The 24766-nt window shown below is 36.8% G+C and overlaps 1 protein-coding gene across 1 annotated transcript in view; it reads right to left on the reverse strand.

The window, feature by feature from the left end:
* Positions 1–357: 357 nt before the first annotated feature.
* Positions 358–24766, reverse strand: part of LOC106882183 (transcriptional adapter 2-beta) — a 66965-nt gene continuing 42556 nt past the window's right edge. The window contains 1 exon segment of the mRNA XM_014932768.3: positions 358–2422. The gene's annotated coding sequence lies outside the window, so the exon portion shown is untranslated.

A 24766-nucleotide genomic window follows, 5' to 3' on the forward strand; every position in this document is an offset into this window, starting at 1 on the left:
ACTGAGAATGGTTTTTGCAAGATTCTAAGAGTAAACTGTTAATAAGATGCAAACTGAGACCCTTGAGATTTAAAATACCTCACAATCACATGTGTATGTATATATGTGTGCATGTATGTATATATATATATATATATATATATATATATATATATATATGCATGTATGTATGTGTATGTATATATATATATATATATATATATATATATATATATATATATATATATATATATATACACACACATATATAGTATACTAAATTAAATGAAGAACAAGAAAAGAAGAAGAAATGGTGAGACATGAAACTACATCAATAGAAGCAATTATTATTATTATTTTTGCTGGAAAAACACTTCATCTTTTTTTTTATCAAACATTTGACAAAATCACTCAAATGTCAGTTGATGTGAATCTTCATCAACCAAGTTACATATAGAAAAATAATTAGCACTGTATAATTAATGAGTCTTTCTGTACATATCTTTTTTTTTAATATTTGTTTGCTTGTTTATTATTTTATTTTGTTGTATTTTTTTGTTTTTGTTTCTTTTTCCCATGTTTCTGGAGAACAAGAGTGATGATGTTTGCTTGAATACTAGCTGGCAAGATTCCCTTTCATTTCATGCTTTCTTGTCACAGAAGAAATTTCATATTTAGTTTTAGTTGGTTTGATTTTTTTTTTCTTTTTTTTTTTTCATATGTTCAATCACTGAATTGAGTAGGCATTGCAATAATCCTGAAAAACATCCTTTTTTTTTAATATTGTTGTTCTTTTCAACATCCAATGTCTAATGTTGAGATATTTAAAGCCATTCATTTATTATCATTATTATTATTATTATTACCTCATATATAAACAGATGTGTTTTTTAAGCTCATACAAGGAAGGGCTGTAAAAAGAGAGAGAGTGAAAGAGAGAATATGCAATAGATACGTAGTTAGTGAGATATTACAGTAAGACAGAGATCAGTGGAAAAAAACAAAACAAAAAAATATTGAAAAAAAAAAAAAAAAAGAACGGTCATATAGCCAATGTTCTGGTAGGTTTTTGTTTTTCAGGGGTCTTTTGTTGTTTTTTACACATCAGTCTACATTATTGAGAATCAAAAATTAGAAAACACCAAAACCTGTAATTAAATCTCTCATTTAAAACAACACTTCAACTTTTCTCCATTCCCTCCCCTCACCTAACAAACAATCATATTATTATCATTATTATTGTTATTACTATTATTATTATTATTATTATTACATCCGCAAAACAATAAAGTCTTATTGTGGGGATATAATTTTTTTTTTTTGAATTTGCTTTTTTTGTAATTTTAAAACCAACACTGATGTTGATTCTTGTGCTGTGCAGAAGAGAAGGATTTGACTGAGTCGATGATGATCCCCTCCCACTGGTGCTCATTTAATCCAAGCAGGATTTGGACACAGATTATAGGACACACGAGACTTAAATGCTGTAAGGTATTTAGTTTGGTGCTCTTCTCACATGCGCCAACACTTTGCCCCTCCCCTCAATTGTCTGTGGTTGTATTTAACCATTTTTTCCTTCTTCTCCTCACTTCCTTCTCTCGTCACAGACGTAACATTAATCAGTTATATATTGCATATAATAATAATAATAATAATAATAATAATAATAATAATGATATTAATAATGATAATAATAATAACAATAATAATAATGATACAAGAAAAAGAAATAAACTTTATCTTTGGAATAAGTCCAAATGTTTCCATGTTCATTCTCCTAATTCAAGAAGGTAAAATTCTTTGTTTTAATAGTTGTATGTGTGTATGTATGCATGCATAATACATTGTATCAGAATGTATATAACATACAGTGAATGAGCATGTATGTATGTAATGTAATATACTGAATAAGTACAGGAGTGTGCTGGAAACTCACCTTGGACAGCTTTAATCACTGAATAGTTCTTAAAATGATGTTTGAATATTTGAATAAATGATATCATTTTTATAAAGTTCTCCCACCCCACCCTAATGAAAGGGAATGAAAGTAATTTCTTTGTTGACAAGATTATTGTCTGTTGCTTTTCAGTCATTTCTCTTTACATATTTTTCTTTGTTTCTTTTTTTACTCTTTCTTGTCCATCATTAATTATACTTAATTTAGATTCCTGCAGTTGCTGGTTTTTAATTGTCTTGGGTTTTTTTTTCTTTTAAAAAAATTTTTTTTTTTTTTCTTTTTACAGAATTCCACCTGAGAATACTGACAGGACATTTCGTACCTGAGCCAACTTTTACAGGCACCATATAAGCAAATGGCACTGCAACTAATATAGTTCTCAACTCTTAAAGGAAGTCGAAATCCTAATATATATATATATATACAAATATATATATAAATTCAAATAGATTTTTTTTAAGAGTCAAGTGTCATTTGTTGAAGAAACTGCAAAGAAAAAAAACAAACAAATTAATACATTAAATATATATTCATCTTTATATTATAATAATAATAATGATCCAGACTCTTATAACTTCTGATTGGAAGTGTTACCATGTACATTGTTTTGTTTTAATATAAAAGATGGGCTACACCAAATATTCTGCTCAATACCACAGATTTGCTTGTCAGTTGTTTGACCTTAACCAGTTGAGCATGTCCCTTGGTGGCTGACGATATGTGCATCTCTGAAGGTGGCGAGCTGGCAGAATCATTAGTATGCTGGGTGAAATGCTTAGCAATATTTTGTCTGCTGCTATGTTCTGAGTTCAAATTCTGCCGAGGTGGACTTTGTCTTTCATTCTTTCGAGGTCGATAAATTAAGTACCAGTCAAGAACTGGGGTCGAAGTAATCAACTATCCCCCTCCCCACAAATTCCAGGCCTTGTGCCTATAGGGGGTTCCTATAAGGTTATTATCCACCCCTGACTGAAACTCTCCCGTATGACATGCACGCATGCTCAGTGACTTGCTTTAACTTCCGCAGACTAACGACTCACATACTGTACTGACTGGTTAATATGTCTCCGAAGAAATCACGCAAATACTGCTGTATATGCAGCCACTATAGAAGGAAGAATGTAGACGGCAAAGTTATTTCACTACATACATATCCTGCAAACGTAGCTATTCGTCGTATTTGGCTTCAGAGATCGAGACTTGTGAGGAAAGACTTTGTTTACACTGCAAATAGCCAAATGTGTTCCCAGCATTTCGTCAATTTTAATGGACCATTAAACAACAATTGTTGTGTTGATGTACAGGTATTTTTAATAAAGAATTTTGCATTCAAATAATAAATACATTGAAATTGTTGTTAATGTTGAGTAAGCCTAGCTATGATATGTTTCTTTATATATATATATATAATTATTCAATATTAACAGTTTTGTATTAGAAAACCAAGAATTTATACAAGGCTGTAAAAGAAGTGCTCAAACTAGTTGAGACATAGGTACAAAGTTAATTGCAGAATAAAACCGTTAGGTCATCGACTCAAAAAGCCGTAGCCCACCAATGACCACATATAAGAAGTACAACATAGACCACAAAAACAAATTTGTTGTTGAAAGCCATTACCGAGGTGGTTTAATATGACTACCAGCTACGCAGCTGCAGCTAGCAGCGGCAGGCCGACCAACGACATGGGAATGAGAGAGGTGAAGGTGGAAATGGAAAATTTGAAGAAACATTTCAAATATTTGAAGGAGGGAGACTGTTTGCGGGTTGACCCACCCAAAGAAGTGATGGAAGAAGCATAAAAGAAAATTATTACATATAAAACTTTAAGAATTGGCTCCAAGAAAATAGAAATTGCGGAGACTGAAATGATTGAGAAGTGTCTGAAGGAAATCACAGAGGAAGTTGTGCTGTTTATGAGAGGAAAGAAATACAGAACGGTGAAGGTGTATTTCAAGACGGAGCAAGGAGCTAAGAAATACTCTACCATGCCTCTGAGTACGGAAGAATGGGCCCTTTTACCAGTGTATTGCGGTAGAAGGGCAGCGAGAGTGAGGATTGGTAGAGTACTGTTGGAGATAGATATGGAATGGTTGGTGTCAGCGGTAATATATAAATGCAAAGACAAGGTGGATATCATTAAAGTGGAGAGGTCAAGAGAAATCGAAAGGTGGGGTTTTGGGGTAGAAATTCTAGCCCACATTACCCTACCGGACCTACACAACATTGCTGAGGAACTAGTGCTTCCCGATGACACTCGTTTACGGATCGTGGTGGAGGGAAGGCAACCCGTATGCTACAAATGCAGAAGTAGAGGACACATGCAAGCGGTGTGTCCTCGCAGAGAAATAATCGTAGAAGATGAAGTAAAAGAAACAGAGGTCTGTGAGGAGGAAATGGTACTGACCGAACAGGAAGAGGAAGAAGAAAAGCAGGAAGAGACTGAGGAGCATGGGGAAAAAAAACGTATGCGGACTGAATCGCCGCCAAAGTCCCCAAAAAGAAAGAAAAGGGGAAAGAAAAAAAAGATGATGGAAGATGGAAATGATAGCGAGGAACAGAACGTAACTAAGAAAGATGGAAATTATAGCGAGGAACAGAACGTAACTAAGATTGAAACCCAAGATTCAAAGCAGACAAGACAGGAGAGGTGGCTAAAGTGGTGGACTGTGATGATGGAACAGAAGGAAAAGGCGAAGGCAGAAGGAAGGATAATCGGAAAGGTAGACTTTAAAAATATTAGAACAATACTTTTCTACAGTAAGGATTTAGAAACGGAAAAAACGATAGCTAAGATAAAAGGATTGGTACGACTGAAATTAGAACCCGGAACGTTTGATGATGAAACAAAAACAATAGTGGTGGAGGAATGGATAGCAAAGAAGCTGCAAAAAATGAACAGATTTGATTTCCAACTAAGTGGGTTATATGTGGGCTACAACACTTTGCCAAGCGTCTTAACGGTGGAGGAGCTGAAACCATACATAATCATGAAAGAATCATAAAAAGAAAAAGAAAAATGAATAAGAACTGTATAAGAAAACTGCTAAATGAAACTGCGTGCTTTGGGGGACTTGTAAGCCATTCCATCATCATATTGTAATTTACTCATTTCATCTCATAATTCGCTTTATGTACCCCACGTTTTGTGTTGTCTGTCCTTGTAATGTCCCCCTTCTTTGTAATGAGGCCTTCGTGCCTGTAATAAAGATTTAAGTGCTTATTATGCATTAGGGAATCCCTTTCCATTCGGCCGAAAACCTTGAATAAGTTTATCGAGGTAATCCCTTTTTGTAATCATAAATTTTCCTCCACCTTCCTAAAACTATATAAAAATAGAAATAAGAACAAAAATAATAGTATTAGTAGTGGTAATAATGGTAGTAATGGTAATGATAAAAATAAAAATTAAAATAAATAAACAAAAATATTGATATTAAAATAATAATAAAAATATGGATACAATGGTAGTATTTATTTTTTATTTATTTTTCATCATGGCTTACGTTGGATTTGAAACCTAATAGACTTTAGTTACCAAACCTGCCTGACTATCGTAAAGGGTATACTAAAAATTAGTTTGTTTGTTTTTTTTTGTCTAGTCCATATTATTATTTATTTAAGCTTGCTCTCATAATTATAATTTCTTTTTTTGACTGGTGACTTCGTTGATGTCTGTGTGTCTTTTTTTACCCTGAAGAAGAGGTTATCACCAATTTGTGCTCTATTGTGCCCTAAATACGGTGATATACCCCCGAAATAGCCATAGGTGTTCTGTGCTTGTGTTCCACCTATACTTGTAATCCACTGTAAATGATGTTTATGGTTTGACTTTGCTGATGTTACCTGCGGAATGGTGAAATATGGATTTTACTTTCCCACACTTTGGATGTTCTGTTGTTGTTTTGTCCCGTGCGCTTCAGTATTCCTGTTTATGAAATTGGATTTTACCTACGAAATTTGCTGTCATGAGGCAGGTAGTTGAACTTTCGTACTATTTATCTTGAACTGTTTTTATTGGACTCAGCGAATGAACTGTTGTGCTACGTCTCCCTATGTATTACTTTTTTCTCTATATTTTTGCTATATATATATATTTTTATTCTACTGTAATTGTACCGGTCTCTAATATTTTTAATCAACTTTTAATCGCAGTTTCTTTATTTATTTATATTATTCTATTGTATTTTTAATCGATTTTTTTTATTCTTATGTATAAAAATTTTGACTTCCCTTTACTAATTTGGTTTTGTGGTCTATGTTGTACTTCTTATATGTGGTCATTGGTGGGCTACGGCTTTTTGAGTCGATGACCTAACGGTTTTATTCTGCAATTAACTTTATATATATATATTTATTAATAAGGGTAGAAATTGATATTAATCAATTAGAACCAGTGGTCTAGCATATTAAAAAAATCCGAAGATTAAAATTATATTACATACAAAAATAAGAGGAATGACCAGCAAAAGTGGACTCCTATATGCTAGAAATAGATGCCGATTCGGCATTTATTTCTAGCATATAGGAGTCCACTTTTGCTGGTCATTCCTTTTATTCTTATATATATGTGTGTGTGTGTGTGTGTGTGTTTGTTTGATTAAATAATAAATTTACAGCATTGAATCTAATATTCCTCTAATTATTAGACTTTATAGTGTGACTGTCCCTACCTCTTCTTCACCTCATCATGCTCATGGCCAAATCAGTGATTGGTTGCTGAAAGCAGATTGGGATCAGGCAATACTTCACCGAGAGGAGATATAAGCTTCTGCTTATTCCTGTCTGAAGTATCGTCTGATACTTCAGACTTATCGTCCGATGAATTTACTTTGTTGACATTCTTCATCGACATAATTTTTATACCTTTCAACCTTTCAGTCAAGTCCGCCTTTCTTCCAGTAACATACTGTCCATATAATCTTAAATATTTCTTTAACTCAGGCACAGTAAGTACTTTGATAGCTGAATCATCGAGCTGCTTTATATCCATGATAAGATGTAAAACAATAACAATAGCGTGGATAGTCTGCGGAAGTTTAATTGTCCATATGGAGTGCCGCCTAGCCAAGGGAGATAACCTACTTATAGGAAAGCCCTATAGTAGAAAGGATATGTGCATCTCTGATCATGAGCAGAGGAAGTTGGGGAGCATTATAGCCATGTGTTGAGAGGAATCCTTTGGGGTTTGAATAATTCACCTCTGGAAACATGGTGTTTCGTTTAACATCCTTAAACAACCCTTATTCAAGGACCTTTTGAGCAGGATGAGATACTCGACCTGATGAAAATTCTAACAGGGCCCCCACCTGCAAGGTCATGTGCTGTCCATCTTGATATGAGATCACCATATAGCGCATATATGATTGCGATGCATGTCACTGGTGTACCCTTATCGGACGGGTAGTCATGATGGGTACACTGGGCTTCGTTTAACCCCACTGTCACTTTGATGGCAAGCACTTCTCTCTCACTCAATAATAATAATAATGATAATAAAAATCCTTTCTACTAAAGGCACAAGGCCTGAATTTGGGTGGGAGGCAGTAGGCGGATAGTCAATTACATCGACACTAGTACTCAATTGGTATTTATTTTATCGACTCTGAAAGGATGAAAAGTAAAGTCGACCTCGGCGGAATTTGAACTCAGAATGTAAAAATGGACGAAATGCCGTTAAGCATTTTACCCAGCGTACTAACGATTCTGGCAGCTCATAATAACAATAATCAAATATTTAGGTAGATTTGATTTAATTATCAAAGACGAGGCAAATTTGAAACATCACGAAACATCAATAGGGTTGTGTCCCTTTGAACTATAGACTGCATAATGCTCTGGAAGAAATTCGAATAAAAATCAGTTTTATTTCACACACACCCACACACACACAAAAACTGTTACGACTCCTGTCCTGAAAGATTGAAAGAATAAAGAAAAAAAATTACAATAATTGTGCAAAACCTACACAGGAAGTAAAGTTACTAATATATTCATTTAATAGAAATTTAATAGAAAAGTTGGTGAAGATGGAGTATATGTAATCTGGGTATACCCCCCCCCCTTTTAAATTTTGTTTTTTTTACGGAATCCCACGTTTTAGGCTATGGAGATTCCGATTCTGAAAAACTTTTTTCAAAAATCTCAATTTCAAAATTTCGACACCCTCCCCCCGGTTTTATATAGATCCACAGGGTAAACCTAACCCTAACCCTAACCCTGACCCTAACCCTAGTTTTGTGAGATTTGGCTGTTATTTCTAGCATGTAAATAGCCTGCTTGGTGGGGGGGGGATTGAAATTTTTCAAAAATTTTTTTTGCAGAATCGGAATCTCCATAGCCTAAAACGTGGGATTCCGTAAAAAAATTAATAAATAAGGGGGGGGGGGGAAGGTTCAGATTACATACAGTCCATCTCTACCGAAAAGTTAACCACGATCATAGTAGTCCAAAGCAATGTTTGTAATAGCAAGTTTTAATTCAATTTTATTTCCATCTAAATGTACATTTTTTAGAACATCGTCCTTTTGTAAGATTTTGCTGGTAAATTCTTAAATTAACATAAACATTTATTTACATGAAAGAATATTACCAGAGAACTTTCTTCTAATTTTTCCAAATCTTTCTGGAGTCAGTTCTAATCTTAATTAACTACCTCGTAAGGTAAGCACATCCATAAAAACAAGTAAATTTAAGAACATTTAAAAAGTACGATTTGATGTGAATCGTCAATCCTGCGCTGCAAATTTCAATCGAAGTATAAACAACCTACACAAACAATTTAAAACATTAAAATTATACCTAAGGCCAGGAGAGAGGGTGTTAATTGTTAAGGAATTTAGTTTATTGACATAATTTATTTTTATGTATCTCAATTCATTAACTTCCCCCATAATCAATTATTTCTCTTGGTATTCATCACTCCGGAAATGTGAAAGCACGGCTGGGTAGTTAAGAAGTGATGTTTGCATCACAACTACGTGGCTTGGGGTTCGGTCCCCACTTGGCAGAGCAACTTAGACAAGCGTCTTCTAATATAAGCTTGGGTTGACGGCGGAGGCAAAGAATACGCACACCACCCGTTTTCGGCGTAACCTCAACTATAAACCTAGCCGTAAACCTAAATCTAACCGCAAAAAACGGGTGGTGTGCGTATTCTTTACCTTCGTCGGGTCGACCAATGTTTTATAAGTGAATTAGATTTAACAGAAACTGTCGAAAATTCATTAAAAATGTGTGTGTGTGTGTGCGCGCGTGTTGTACCTTACTGCTTGACAATTATGTAAGTTTGTTTACCTCTCTATATTACACAGCAATTCGGGAAAAGGGGGAGCCATTAGAATAAGTACGGGGGGGGATCTGATTGACTAAAACTCTTCGGTCCAGTGCCTTAGCATGGACACATTTCAATGACTGACACAAGCAAAAGAATAATAAAAAAATATGTATATATGCATTGTGTGTGATTGTGCATGTACAGATAAAACACACACACACGCACATTTATATTAAGAAGTAGCTAAGAAGAAATACATCATATAGGAAAAGTTGTCTTAATAATTGGTTTCAAATTCTGGCACAAGGCCGGCAATTTTTTGATGAGTGGGTAAGTCAATTACATCGGCATTAGTGCTGAACAGGTACTTATTTTACGACCCTAAACGGCAAAGAGGGCCTCAGCGGAATTTGAACTCAGAATGTAAAGACAGACGAATTGCTGCCAAGCATTTTGCCCGGCGCGCTAGCGATTCTGCCACGTCGCCGCCTAAAGCTATCTTAATATTAATTTCTGATAAACATATTTCTATGATCACACAATTTACAATGCTGATACTGAAAGGAGAAAAATATAAATAAATAAAATAATAATAAAGGTATAACTACACAAGTGTGCCCCCCGCCTTGATTTTTTTCTTTCTTCAAAACTTCCAGAAAAATGAATATTTTAATGGAAATTTTCTATAAATATGCATCAGATGGTGTAAATTCCGATTACATTGGGAATATGTGAAAAAAAGTTATTAGGAGTATCGGGAGAGAAGTTTCGGGAAATTCACATTAGATAGCTTTCCGAAAACTGGGTATTTTTCGATGAATTTTTTTCTATATATACCTTTCAGATACGACACTGTCGAAATTTAATATGAAGAAAAAAGAAAAAAAAATTCGTTGGCTCGCACACATCACAAAATAAAACTTGAAATTTCTGAAAAAAAAAAAAAAAAGTGTTGTGTCAGTGTGTAATGGAGTGTGAGCCCATAATTTTTTTTTTTTTTTCCATATCAAATTCCGATATAATCGTAATATACATCTGAATGGTATTTATAGAAAATTTCATTGAAAAAAATATTCATTTTTCTCAAAGTTATGAAGAAACAAAGCCGACTTTTATAAATTTTCAGAAACTTCTCTCTCCAAATTGGGGGGGGGGGGGAATTCACAATAAATTCCGATATAATCAGAATCTGCACAACCTGAAGCGTATTTGCAATAAATAAATAAATAAATAAAATAAAAAGAAAAAATACCAATTTTTCTGGTAGTTATGAGAGTAATTTTTCAGATTAACACCCGCACGATTACCTAACCCTAAACCTAACACTAACCCTAACCCTGATCCTGACCCTAATACTAATCCTAACCCTAAAACCCTAACCCTAACACCCTAGTGAAAATCGTGCGGGTGTTAATCTGAAAAATTACCGCTATGAGGAAACAAAGTCAGAGAGGGTGCGCTTGTGGAGGAATGATTTTTCCCGCTTGTTTAATGTAAAAAAATAATAATAATAATAATAATAATAATAAAGTTATGACGAAGTCTACGTCTGTCAGTCTGTCTCTCTCTCTTACACAGAGACAATCGCTGAGGAAAATAGCAGCATGTTAACTTCAAACAGGCACTAAGTAACAACACAAATTTATAACAATTATAAATTGTTCTTAATCCAGACACAAACCCTGAAACTTGCGGAAGTGGGCTAGTCGATTAGATAAACCCCAGTAATCGTCTGGTACTTTATTTCATTGACCCCAAAAGGATGAAAGGCTAAGTTGACTACGGCGGAATTCGAGCTAAGAGCAAAAAAACACAAGAAATACCGCTAAGCATTTATCCTGGCGTACTAACGATTCTGCCAACTAACAACAATAATAATCCTTACTACTTACTACAGGCTGAAGGCCCTAAAATTTTATGGGAGGGGACTAATCGAATACATCGACCACAGTGCGTAACTGGTACTTAGTTTATCGACCCCGGCGGCATTTGAACTCAGAACACGAAGACAGACGAAATACCGCTAAGCATTTTGCGGTAATTTTTCAGATTAACACCCGCACGATTACCTAACCCTAACACTGACCTTAAAACCGTAACCTTAACACTAACCCTAATCTTAACCCTAACCGTAACCCTAAAACCCTAACCCTCACCCTAGTGAAACACCTAGTGCGGGTGTTAATCTGAAAAATTACCCATTCTGCCAGCTAACAACATCAATAATCCTTTCTACTATAACAAGAGACTAACAATTGGGAGGGGGGGGGGGCTAGTCGACTACATTGACCACTCAATTGACACTTCCGAGAGATTGGATAAAGTCGACCACACACTGGTTCAATATCACGAAGTCGACCTCAGAAAGTAAAACAGGAAGAAATGCCGCTTAACATTTTGTCCGAAACGCTAACGATTCCGCTTGCTCGAATAAAATAAACCCGGTAATCGCAAACAATACAATCGAGTATTTATTGTTAAAATTCAAAATAAAAACGTGAGTGTGAAGGTGGTTGTTGGCGGAGGCGAAAAGAAAAGTAGCGCTACGACATTTAAGTGCGAAGAAATTCATTACAATTGTAGATAAAACCTATATAAAATAGTAAGTTAGGAATTCAGTACACACACACACACACATCGAGTAATCAGACAGACAGATTAGGTCTGGTATAGACAGGCGAGAGAAGAGGAATATAAATAGAAACAAATTGTAGTAAAACGAGAAAGTGCTTCCAGCATTGAGCAACCCTGTTAGAAATAGCAGCCTAATTGCTGACTTCCTATTGAAGCGTAGTAAATTTTTTTTTTTTATGTTAAGTTCACGTTGATATTTTAATGTTTTTTTTTTAATATAAAAGAATGATTTAGAGGCAATGTTTAAACAAATTTCGATACTACTTAAATAGAGGTCCCGGCGCATATACGTAATCCTAACCCTAACAAGTGTGCACTGTAAAAACATATCGTTACATAGATGCATCGGGTCCTCTGTATTTAAGTAATGCCCAAACTGCTTTACGTTAAGCTTAATAATTCTTTTTTCTCCTTTTACTTAACTATTGGCATACCTACATAAGTGTGCACCTGAATCTGTTTCTTCATAACTTTCAGAAAAGTGGGTGTTTTTACATGAAATTTTCTACAAACACCTTCAAGACGGTATAGATTGTGATTATATGGGAATTTAATGGGAGTCCATCCCCCACCCCTAACAAAACTAGTAGTTGCACACATCTACATTCTGTCATGCATTACACAACTTTTTCAAAATTTCAAGTTTCATTTTGTAAATATATAGGTGATGTGTTTATTATTATTTTTTTTTTTTTCCACATTAAATTCTGGTGTACTTGGAATCTAAGCAATCTAAACAGTATTTGTAGAAAATTTCATTACGAAATATTCATTTCTCAGAAAGTTACGAGAGGGCACACTTGTGTATGTATACGAAATTATTTTGTGACGTAGTGTAAACAAACACTATATATATATATATATATATATATATACACATATTTATAACCTCACATTGTATCATTAGTACACTGATACTTAACCGACAGGCCATCAACCGTCTAACATTCACGCAGCCTCGTTTACATTTTAATACATCGTCATAGTCGTCGTGGTTTTAACGTCCACTTTTCCATGCTAGCATGGGTTGAAAGGAATTTGTTGAGGCGGATTTACTACGCTCGGATTCCCTTCCTGTCGCCAATCCTCATCTCTTCCCAAGTGAAGTAATAAGTAATATTTCCCCATAATGAAGTATACAATTTTACAGAATATTGGAAATGAAGAACGTCGCTTTTATGGCGGTGACACTCATTTACAAATATCACGTGATGCCAAGGCAATGAAAAGTAACACAAACATATATATGTATATATATGAGTGGCTGTGTGGTAAATAGCTTGCTTACCAACCACGTGACACCTTGGGCAAATATCTTCTACTATAGCTTCGGGCCGACCAAAGCCTTGTGGGTGGATTTGGTAGACGGAAACTGAAAGAAGCCCGACGTATATATATATATATATGTATGTTTGTCACCTCACCCTATCGCTTGACAATGCTGGTGTGTTTACATCCCCATAATTAGTGGTTCGGCAAAAGAAACTGATAGAATAAGTACTAAGCTATAAAAAAATAAGTTCTGGGGTCGATTTGTTCGACTAAAGGCGGTGCCCCAGCATGGCCAGAGCCACATGGCTAAAACAAGTATACAACGTCCAAGATGCCATGCAGAGAGTGAACTCGAAACCAAGTGGTTGGAAAACAAACTTCCTGTTACATAGCCACACCTGCACCACAAGTAGCATTCAGTTACTTATCACTGGACAGGCTAGAAGGGATGAGTATTAAAAAGGACTAATGTTAGCCAGTTCGTTCTTTATTCCATGCTGCCATGGAGCCTAATCTCACAGGGACTTGAAGAAATAAGTATTTGAATCCGTATACAAATTTATCTATATATCATATATTTATTCTTATCGTTATCTTCCCTCTTCGCCACAAAGAGGCAATGACAAAATCCATGCTCTGAATGGATATCATTGCGGGAGCATATCCGAAACAAGATGTTTCGAGAAGGGAGCGGAGTGAACGATGTGATCATTGTTGTTGTTGGCACTCCGTCGCTTACGATGTCGAGGGTTCCAGTTGATCTGATCAATGGAACAGCCTGCAATGAAATTAACGTGCAAGTGACTGAGCAATCCACAGACACGTGTACCCTTAACGTAGTTCTCGGGGATTTTCAGCGTGACACAGTGTGACAAGGCTGACCCTTTGAATTACAGGCACAACAGAAATAGGAAGAAAGAGTGAGAGAAAGTTGTGGTGAAAGAGTACAGCAGGGTTCGCCACCATCCCCTACCGGAGCCTCATGGAGTTTTAGGTGTTTTCGCTCAATAAACACTCACAACGCCCGGTCTGGGAATCGAAACCGCGATCCTATGACCGCGAGTCCGCTGCCCTAACCACTGGGCCATTGCGCCTCCATGAACGACGTGATCACAGAGTTCTGAAAGCACAATTTCTGCTGAATCGAACATGTTGCAAAGTTTACAGACAACAGGTGGGCCCATGCAGTTGCTGAGGTCTGAAAAAGGCCACTTAGAAGGCCTCCACAACGATAGGAAGTCAATTAAGTTTAAATATTTGGGCCAAGATGGAAAAGAAGGGTGTAATTAAAAAAGTGTTGGAAACGCATTGTGACTAGCGGTGTATAGGAACAATCGATAGTCTGGTAGACACAGTGATACATAACATATACACGCACGCACAGGTAAGCACGCGTGCTCAATAAACCACCATAAAAAAAAACAGCACATTGTCACTTTCTGATGAGAATAAAGACTAAGTGCTCACTCAACAACGCTTTTAACAGCTAGCTAAAGCCGAACTTAACTAACAAAAGGTAGAAATAGGTGAGGGAGCAACAAACAAGGTGTACTAGTTTGACGCTCAGGAAAAAATGGAAGAGCCTGTGACGTTTCAAGCCTTCGCTCTTCTACAGAAAAGAATAAGGACAGAAAACAAACAGATGGAGATAGAGAAGAAAACGCGTTTGAATTTTATGTGTGTGTCAAGGTCGTGTGTAAGAATCCATAAATTAGAAAAATTAGGCACTCATATATTTGTCAATGGAGAAGGCATATTATATACAGTATTACAGATCCATTACAGCCGATCTTCTCAATCGATTTCGTACTGGATATTAAATAAACGGGCAGTTATTCAATACACATGCTCTTCAGGAATGACAGTCGCCATGTTTTTTTTTCCATACCTGCCATTCCTAAAGAGCACGTGTATTAGACAGCCGCCTGGTTATCTAATATCCAGTACGAAATCGATTGGTAACATCAGCTGTAATGCATCTATAATACTGCATACTGTGATTTGTATAATATATATATGTGTGTGTGTGTATACACACACACCAAAAACTGTCCAATATTTTTCAGTTTTGGATTCTCATTCAACCCCCTCTCCCTACCACACTTTTGGGAAGTTTTTTTGTTTTTTTTTTCTTCCTGCTTTTGCTTTTCGAATTATTATTATCATTATTATTATTGAGCTGGCAGAATCGTTAGCACGCAGTGCAAAATCTCTGATGTTCAAAATATAATATAAAATAAATTCTGCCAAGGCCGACTTCATCATTCATCCCTTCCGAAGTCGAGAAAATAAGTAACAGCTGAATTAATGTAATCGACTGCCCCCTTCCCCAAAATTTCAGGCTTTGTGCCTATAACAGAAAGGATTATTATTATCATTATTATTAAGGCGGCGAGCTGGTGGTATCGTTAGTACACCTGACAAACTGCTTAGCAGCGTTTCTTCTGGTTCCTTACGTTTTGAGTTCAAATACCGCCAAGGTCGACTTCATCTTTCATCCTTTCGGAGTTGATGAAACAAAAACCAGTCGAGCAACCGGGCCGATGTAATCGACTAGTTGCCCACCCCCAATTTACGGGCTTTGTACCTACAATAGAAAAATTCTATTTTGAAACATAGGAAATAGTAAATATGTAAAAATATAATTTTCACAAATTCAATTGTTTGATGAATCTTCAAAATATCCGCTTTAAAAAAGAAAAAGTTTTGTTCCCCTTTCCGTAATTTATCCTTTTTCTTTTAATCTTTTTCGTATGTTTCAAAAACTGAAAAATAGTATTGAATAATCCTTCAGTTTAATGTCGAATTATTTTATATAGGTGCAGGAGTTGCTGTTGGTAAGTAGCTTGCTAACCAACCACATGGTTAAGAGTTCAGTTCTACTGCTTGGCACCTTGGGCAAGTGTCTTCGACTATAACCTCGGGCCGGCCAAAGCCTTGTGAGTGGATTTGGTAGACAGAAACTGAAAGAAGCCCCTCGTATGTGTGTGTGTGTGTGTGTGTGTGTGCTTGTGTGTCTGTGTTTATCCCCCCAACATCGCTTGACAACCGATGGTGGTGTGTTTACGTCCCCGTAACTTAGCGGTTCAGCAAAAGAAACCGATAGAATAAGTACTAGGCTTACAAAGAATAAGTCCTAGGGTCGATTTGCTCGACTGAAGGCGGTGCTCCAGCATGGCTGCATTCAAATGACTAAAACAAATAAAAGAGTATAGAACTTGACCTAAAAACAAACATACATACATAATGATTTCTCTGAAAGCATGAGTCCTGGAGAAGAGAAATGGAGTGCGGTGTCCGAGAGAGAGAGAGAGAGAGAGAGGAAGACAGAGAGAAGGGGAGAACCCGAAAGAGAGAGAGAGAAGAAGACAGAGAGAAGGGGAGAGAGAACCAGAAAGAGAGAGAGAGAGAGAGAGAAAGCGCAGTAATTCTATAATGCTCTTTATAACGCTCTCAATGTCAAACGTGGGCAGGGAGATAGAGGAAACAAACATACAGAACATTTCGTACTTCGCTGCAGGTGGCCATAAAGGATTACAATAAATATATAAACCTTTTGTTTTACTTGTTTCAGTCAATAGATTACTGCCAAGCTGGGGTATAGCCTTGAAGGGTTTTTTTTTTTTTTTACAGTCGATCGAATCGACACTACCATTTACTTTTTTTAAAGCTTGGTACTTATTCTATAGGTCTCTCTGTTTTTTTTTTTTTTTCTGTCTTTTCCGAACCGCTACATTATGGACACGTAAACAAACCAACACCGGTCATCAAGCGGTGGTGGGAGACAAAAATGAACACAAAGTCACACACATATACATATAAATAGAGGGAAAGAGTGAGAGAGAACATATATATATATATATATATATATATATATATATATATATAACTCTGCCCTACTCTTCGAAACGTCTGTGTTAGAATGAGGGTAGCTGATGAAGGAAAATGTTCTCTATGTGGCCTGTGTGTATTCTGTACTCTGGTTATTATTATTTCTTTGTCTACATTTTGTTTGCAATGTCCTGTACCCAGATATGCACCTATATATACAGGTAGACGTAGGTATGCACATACCTGTACGTATATATGCATATACTCATTTATTATTTGTTTTATATATATATATATATATATCCATCTCTGTTCTCTCTCTCTTTCCCTATATATATATATATATATATATAAATTTTTTTTCTCCGTGTTTTTCTCCTTGTCTCCGTATTCTTTCTGTTGAAGAGCGTAGCTCGAAACGTCAAAGACTTTCCATATTCCCGAGCATCATACTAATATATACTTTTGTTATTTACACCACCTGTCCTCGTCTGTTGTTATTATTTGTATATTCTCCCATATATAAATATATATATATAGAGAGAGAGAGAAAGAGAGAGAGAAAGAGGGAGAGAGATAGAGAGAGAGAGGCGGGGGAGGGAGACAACAGAGATAGACAGATACGATGGGCTTCTTTCAGTTCTCGTCTACCAAAACCATTCACTAAACTTTGTACGGGCCGGGGGCTATAATAGAAGACACTTGCCCAAAACTGTTGCACAATGGGGGGGCTGAACCCCAGGAGCATATGGTTGGAAAGCAAACTTCTTGACCACGCAGCTATAAATAAATAAAGAAGACATCATCTATCTCCATAATAGAAGTGTGTAGCTGATGTGTTTTAGAAGAGTCAGTCAGCTTTTACAGTGTAAATAAACAGACGCACTGATTGTGTGGTTCTTATTTGCTCCTTCATTCTTTTAAGTGTCTGCTTGAGAGTTTCGAAGACTTTTGACACACTTCTACAAACTCGTCGTTTAATCTCAATCGAATTTGTGATGTTTGCATAACAATTAAATTCCTTACTCGCTCTTTCGACCTCCCTCTCGAGCCAAGTTGGGTTTATCAGCGAGTTTAAACGTTCAACAATACTATTGTTATTATGCACGAGTGTTTTGTGTGCATGAGAGAGAAAGAAAGAGACACATATATATATATATATATATATATATATATGACGCATGCGTACGAACAACCATGCTACATGGCAGTGAAACATGGGCTGTAACTGCTGAGGACATACGTAAGCTCGCAAGGAATGAAGCCAGTATGCTCCGTTGGATGTGTAATGTCAATGTGAATACCCGTCAGAGTGTAAGTATCTTGAGAGAAAAGCTGAACATTAGAAGCATCAGTTGTGGCGTGCAAGAGAGACGATTGCGCTGGTATGGACATGTGGTGAGAATGGAGGAGGATAGCTGCGTGAAAAAGTGCCACACCCTAACAGTTGAGGGAACCCGTGGAAGAGGTAGGCCCAGGAAGACCTGGGCTGAGGTGGTGAGGCAAGACCTTCGTACATTGGGCCTCACCGAGGCGATGACTACGGACCGAGACCTTTGGAAATGGGCTGTGCGTGAGAAGACCCGGCAAGCCAAGTAAGATCGTTGCCAGTGCCCCTGGACTGGTTCTTGTGCGGGTGGCACATGAGATGCACCATTTTGAGCGTGGCCGTTGCCAGTACCGCCTGACTGGCTCCTGTAGGATTTTCGAGCGAGATCGTTGCCAGTGCCCCTGGACTGGCTTGTGCGGGTGGCACATAAAAGACACCATTTCGAGCGTGGCCGTTTTCGTGCGGGTGACACGTAAAAGCACCCACTACACTCTCTGAGTGGTTGGCGTTAGGAAGGGCATCCAGCTGTAGAAACTCTGCCAAATCAGACTGGAGCCTGGTGTTGCCATCCGGTTTCACCAGTCCTCAGTCAAATCGTCCAACCCATGCTAGCATGGAAAGCGGACGTTAAACGATGATGATGATGATGATGATGCCCTAACTCTTCGAAACGCTTAGTTTAGAATAGGGGCAGCTGATGAAGGAAATATTCTCTATGTGGCCTGTTTGTTTTCTGTGCTCTGTTTATGTTGTTTTTCATTTTGTCCACTTTTTTTTTTTGTGACGTCCTGTACCCAGATATGCATCTATATATACATGTAGATGTATGTACATACATGTACGTATATATGCATATACTCACATATCATTTGTACTACTTATATATATATATATGTATGTATGTATGTATGTATGTTTGTATGTATGTATACTTCTGTGTATTCATATATTTATAACACACATACACTGTTTTGAGTTTAAAAAAAAAACTTTTTCCAGTCATTGGACTGCGGTCATGCAAGAGTTTTAGTCAAACACATCGACCTTACTATTTTTTTTTTTTTTAAGCCTGGTACTTTATCTTTCACTGAACAGTTACGTTACGGGGCTGTAAACAAAACAATACAGATTGTGAAACGGTAGTGAGGGGCAAACACACACACACATACACAATATTGGCACGATTCAAGTGTGTCACAGTGACATCGTTTCCCCATAATTTCCAGGAAAATGGATATTTTAAAATGAAATTTTCTACAAACACGTTTCAGATGCTGTAGATTCCAACAATATAGGAATTTGTTGAAAAAAAAAAAAAAAAAATTTCGTGGGTTAGGAGTGGAGTTTCAGAAACTTCACACGAGTCGGCTTTATTTTATCATAACCTTCAGGAAAATGGGTTGTTTTTTTTTTTAATGAAATATTCTAAAAAATACAATTCAAAATGTGTAAATTATGATTATATCGGAATTTGATGTGGAAAGGAAAACACTGAACTCCCACACACATCACAATTTTTTTCGAAATTTCATTTTGTAGATGCATGTAATGTATGCCAGTACATATGTGTGCAAGCCCACCAATTTATCTATCTATACACACAAACATATATATATATATATATATATATATATACATACACACACACACACATAGACTGCGGCCATGATGGGGCACACACTTGAATTTTTGGTAATTTTTCAGATTAACACCCGCACGATTTTCACTAGGGTGTTAGGGGCAGTGTTAGGGTTAGGTATAGGGGTTTAGGGTTGGGTAATCGTGCGGGTGTTAATCTGAAAAATTACCGATTTTTTTTTTAGTCAAATGAATCGGCTCCAGGACTTATTTCTTAAGCCTGGTACTTATTCTGTCAGTCTCCTTTATCCAAACCGTTAAGTTACGGGGACGTAAACACACCGACACGGGTTGTCAAGTGGTGGAGTGGGAGACAAAGATACAAAGACACACACACATATACGACAAGCTTCTTTCAATTTCTGTCTACCAAATCCACTCACAAGGCTTTGGTCGGCGCGAGGTTATATAAGATTCCTACCCAAGGTGCCACGCAGTGGAACTGAACTAGAAACCATGGCGTTGGGAAACAAGCTTCTTACCACACAGCCACGCTGTGATATATATATATATCATTCCAATATAATCGTAATCTACATATTCTGGAAAGCATTGATAGAAAATTTCGTTAAAAAATACCCATTTTTCTGAAAGTTATGAGGAAACAAAGCCGACCCGTGTGAATTTTCCGAAACTCCTCTTTACATCCCCAATTTTTTTTGTTTTTTTTACCCAGCTAATTCCGATATAATCGAAATCTACAGCATCTGCAGTATGTCTGTAGGAAATTTCATTTAAAAGTATCTATTATTCTGGAAGTATCGAGGAAACAAATTTTGGGGTACACTTGTGTAGGTATGCCTATATGATTTTTTAATTTTTTTTTATTTAAGAGTTTACACAACATTCGTTTCGACGACGAATGTTTTACTAAATCTTTCAATAATGATATCATTTTGGTCTGGTTGTATGAATATTCGATTTTTTCAACTGGAAGTGTTGATGAAAAATGTACATGGTATGAGGATGTAAATAAAAATGCCAAAGTTACAAGAAAATTATATTTTGTTGGGTCTTGGGAGGGTCATTATGTCAATAATAATAATAAACACAGGCACTGGTTCAGCATCACTTCTTTATCGCTAGTCAATCGGTTACACATCTAACCAACTAACGAATGGGCTGTTTGTTAATGTGTTGGTTAAACAAACGGTCGATCAGCTACTTGGTTAGACATTTAACTGACTGACTAACAATAAAGAAGTATTGAACGAATGCTTGTTTATTATTATTGGCATAATGACCTTCTCAAGACAAAAGGTTTGTTTCAATACGAGTTCACAGAAAAAATCTTGCAAACCAAATACAATAACGAAATAAGAAAATTATATTTGTTACTCCTCAAATATCATGTAGCTTTGATTACACTGTGTAATATGACTTTTGTCTTTGGGTAGTAACTGTTACTTCCTGTTTGCTAACCCATAGAAAGTATGGAAAATTACTAATATTTCCTTCAAACCTTGCTTTTATTTTTTATTTTATTTTATTATTATTCAAACTTTGCTTATTCAACTCCCAAAGAATCCCTCTCAATACATGGCTACATATTGTTAGTGACTAAGCGAAATGCTCAAGTGGTTAAGATTAAGAAACTAACAAGCAAATTTGTGGCACTGAGCTAAATATTTGCTATAACGATATTTCTGCTTCAGTAACTCAGCACTGAATCTGTCTGAAATGCAATGGAAAATAGGTCAGTTTCAAAACATTGATGTCCAGGTCAAAAAAGCAAAGTACGAAGGGAATAGTAGTCATTTCCTTTGATTTCTAGATAGAAGCAAATAGGAAATAAAATTTACTGGCCAAAGGCAAGAAAAAACTAAAAATCTGTTAGTGTTACTGTTAATACAGTAATACTGTTAATACAGTAATACTGTTAATATATGTTGTGGTCAATGATTTACTCGTTATTCTATATTGTTATTTTCTTCAACAGATTATCTGTCTAAATTCACAAGTCGAGGGATGCCCTACGCGGTCGCTCGGCGTGCTGAATAGAAATTCATGAAAAAGACATTGTATGACACTAAATACTAGATATCCGTGGGGGAGGGTGAAAAGACGGTAACGTCACGGCTGGAATGGCTAGAACATATGTCTGCTTGACCGGCGCTGACCTGGGGTTAAACAACAATCTATTGTGGTTATTACAAAGACAAACGTAGACTAAATTGGCGGAGATAAAGAATACGCACACCACCCGTTTTCGGCGTAACCCTAACCCCATAAACACCGGGTGTATGTATTTTTTACCTTCTCCGACTAAATGGCAATGTCCGAGAACAGCCAACACCTTACAACAACCTCAGAGGAAAAAAATAAATAAATAAATAAAACGGCTAGACAGAGTTGATTTCGGTTTATACAGAACTCCGCGAGTCAGAGAACTGTTCCAGCGCATCTCTCTCGCTATCCCAGGAATTTTTCGAAGGGAGGGCACGAGGTCACAAGGGAATACAATTCCAGGAGAAAAGGACGTAACAACATTATTTAGAACAGCGTACTTCTTTTCAGTACCCCCCTTCCGGCCCACGAAATTTTTTTCCCACGAGAGTTCCAGACCCGTTATGAACTCAGTTGCATACAGCCAATCAGAGCTCAACTATCAAACTAACTCATGAACGCATAACAAGTGATGGGCGATAAGATAAGGTCATTTGGGTAATGAATGACCATGCTTGTTGTTCTTGTTAGAACCATGGCTGCCTCTGCATAGTTATTTGTGCTGTTTACTTTGTAAAGCACTAAGTGGAGAGGGTTACTAGCACATCACCCTCTACCCACATTTTTCCCATCCACATCTTTACCATATGGGGCCCTAACAAAATCCGATAATAGGTATACATACAAATCAATCTAATTATTTGTCTCCTTCTAAAATCAGGCACAACTTTGTGATCGGTCGACTTACAACACCGTTCTTCGTCTTCAGTTTACTTGAGACAACAAGGTCAACGTGAGCTCCCATTGGCTGTATGCAAATGAGTTCATTACTGGGGTTCGGAACTCTCGTGGGAAAGAGTCCATTTGTTCTGCTGATGCCATGAGAAATGTTTCTATACTGCGAGTGAATGACCTAGACATGTAAAGGACGCAGTTTACTGTTACAGTAAACTTCGACTACTACAGTCCCTATATCTACATAACAATAATCGCATCCAGACGCAAAGATACTGACACAAAAAATCAGAGTTTATACAGAACATCTAACTCATTGCTATTTTCCATAGAACAAATGAAGCGATTTCCATATGGGCGTAGATGTGGCTGTGTGGTAAGACGTTTGTTTTCCAACCACGTGGTTCCGGGTTCAGCACCACAGTATGACAACGTGGGCAAGTGTCTTCTACTGAAACCCTGGGCTGACCAAAGCCTTGTGAAAGAATATTGCTAGATGGAAACTGAAAAGAAGCTCGTCGTATATAACACGTGCGCACATTTGTGTACGTGTGTTTGACCTCCACCCTACCGCTTGGCAACCGGTTCGGAAAAAGTGACTGATAGAATAAGTAATAAGTACCAGACTTTAAAATAAAATGCGTGTGTGTGTGTTCTATGTTAAACAAAGAAATGGTGTCCAGTGGAAATTCTGTAAATAGTAATTATAAACTTAAAGCTTATAATCATTATTATTATTTACACAATATATTTATATACAGATACACATATATTTGTTTGGTTAAGAACCTCGTTTTGCTACCATTTGGTTTCGGGCACCTTGGACAAGTATCTTCTCATATAGACCCAAGGTCAACTCATGCCTTGTGAATGAATTTGGTAGATGGAAACTGAGCGGAAGCTGCCATACATTCGTACGTGCTCATGCATGTCCACCACACCGCTCAACAGTTTGTGTTGGTGTGTTTACTTCACAGCAAGTAGTACCGTTTTGTTGTCATTGTTAAAGCGTAGCACAAATTACGCGGTGAGTAAATCGCTGGGCCCCCGTAGCCAAATCAAAACTCACTAAAAAGCAGAATCGTTAGAGCATCGGCAAAAAGGGCCATTTGTTCTAGTACTTTGCGTTCAAAATTCAAATCATGCCGAGTTCAGCCTTCATATTTTTTGGAGCTCGATCAAGTTCCAGTCATATATTATTATTATTAGCTACTCCTACTCCTCTCAAAATTCCTGGTTTTGTGTTAAAATCAGAAACCATCTCATCATTAGTACAGCTGAAAATTCCTTGTCCTGAGTCCCTGAACCGGAAGTGTTACAGATTTCGGATAAAAGGTTTTCAACTGCAGTTGGCAGAGTCAACTAAGAATAGGATTTACTGTCTTGCAGGGTTTAGTTACTTCCCTTTACGTTCTAATTTCAAATATTAGTTACCAATCTTCTATTTCATCATTCTAAGACCGATAATAGTTACCAGATTGTTTAGCCCTAGGTCAGCCATGACCAAATGCATTCTATATTCTAACCCTAACAAGTCTGTTTTTTATTCAGATACTATATATTAACGCTTAAGTTTTCTGTTATCAAAAGGATTCTTTTTTTAAATGAGTTGTGATCCGATAGTAATTTCGCTGCTATTTCTAACAAGTTGATTGACCACGTAGACGTTTCTCCTTGATTGGCTCGATAAATATTAGTCAAGAATTAGGATCGATTTATTCCTCTGTGCACCCTCCGACAAACTATGCGGCCTTGTGCCTCTGCTGAAAATCAATAAATAAAATGGCAGTGAGCAGCAGAAACGATAGTCTTGCAGTATTTAGTCGTTTAATCCCAGGTCAACCTATATCAAGTAGACCTATGATCAAAAACATTCTAGCTATGACCATCATGTCTTCTTCCCAGTCAATAGACTGCGGCCATCTACCGGTCTTCTTTGCCGAATCGC

Source organism: Octopus bimaculoides, chromosome 10 (genome assembly GCF_046866305.1).
Source record: "Octopus bimaculoides isolate indiv1 chromosome 10, ASM4686630v1, whole genome shotgun sequence".
NCBI classification, from domain to species: domain Eukaryota; kingdom Metazoa; phylum Mollusca; class Cephalopoda; order Octopoda; family Octopodidae; genus Octopus; species Octopus bimaculoides.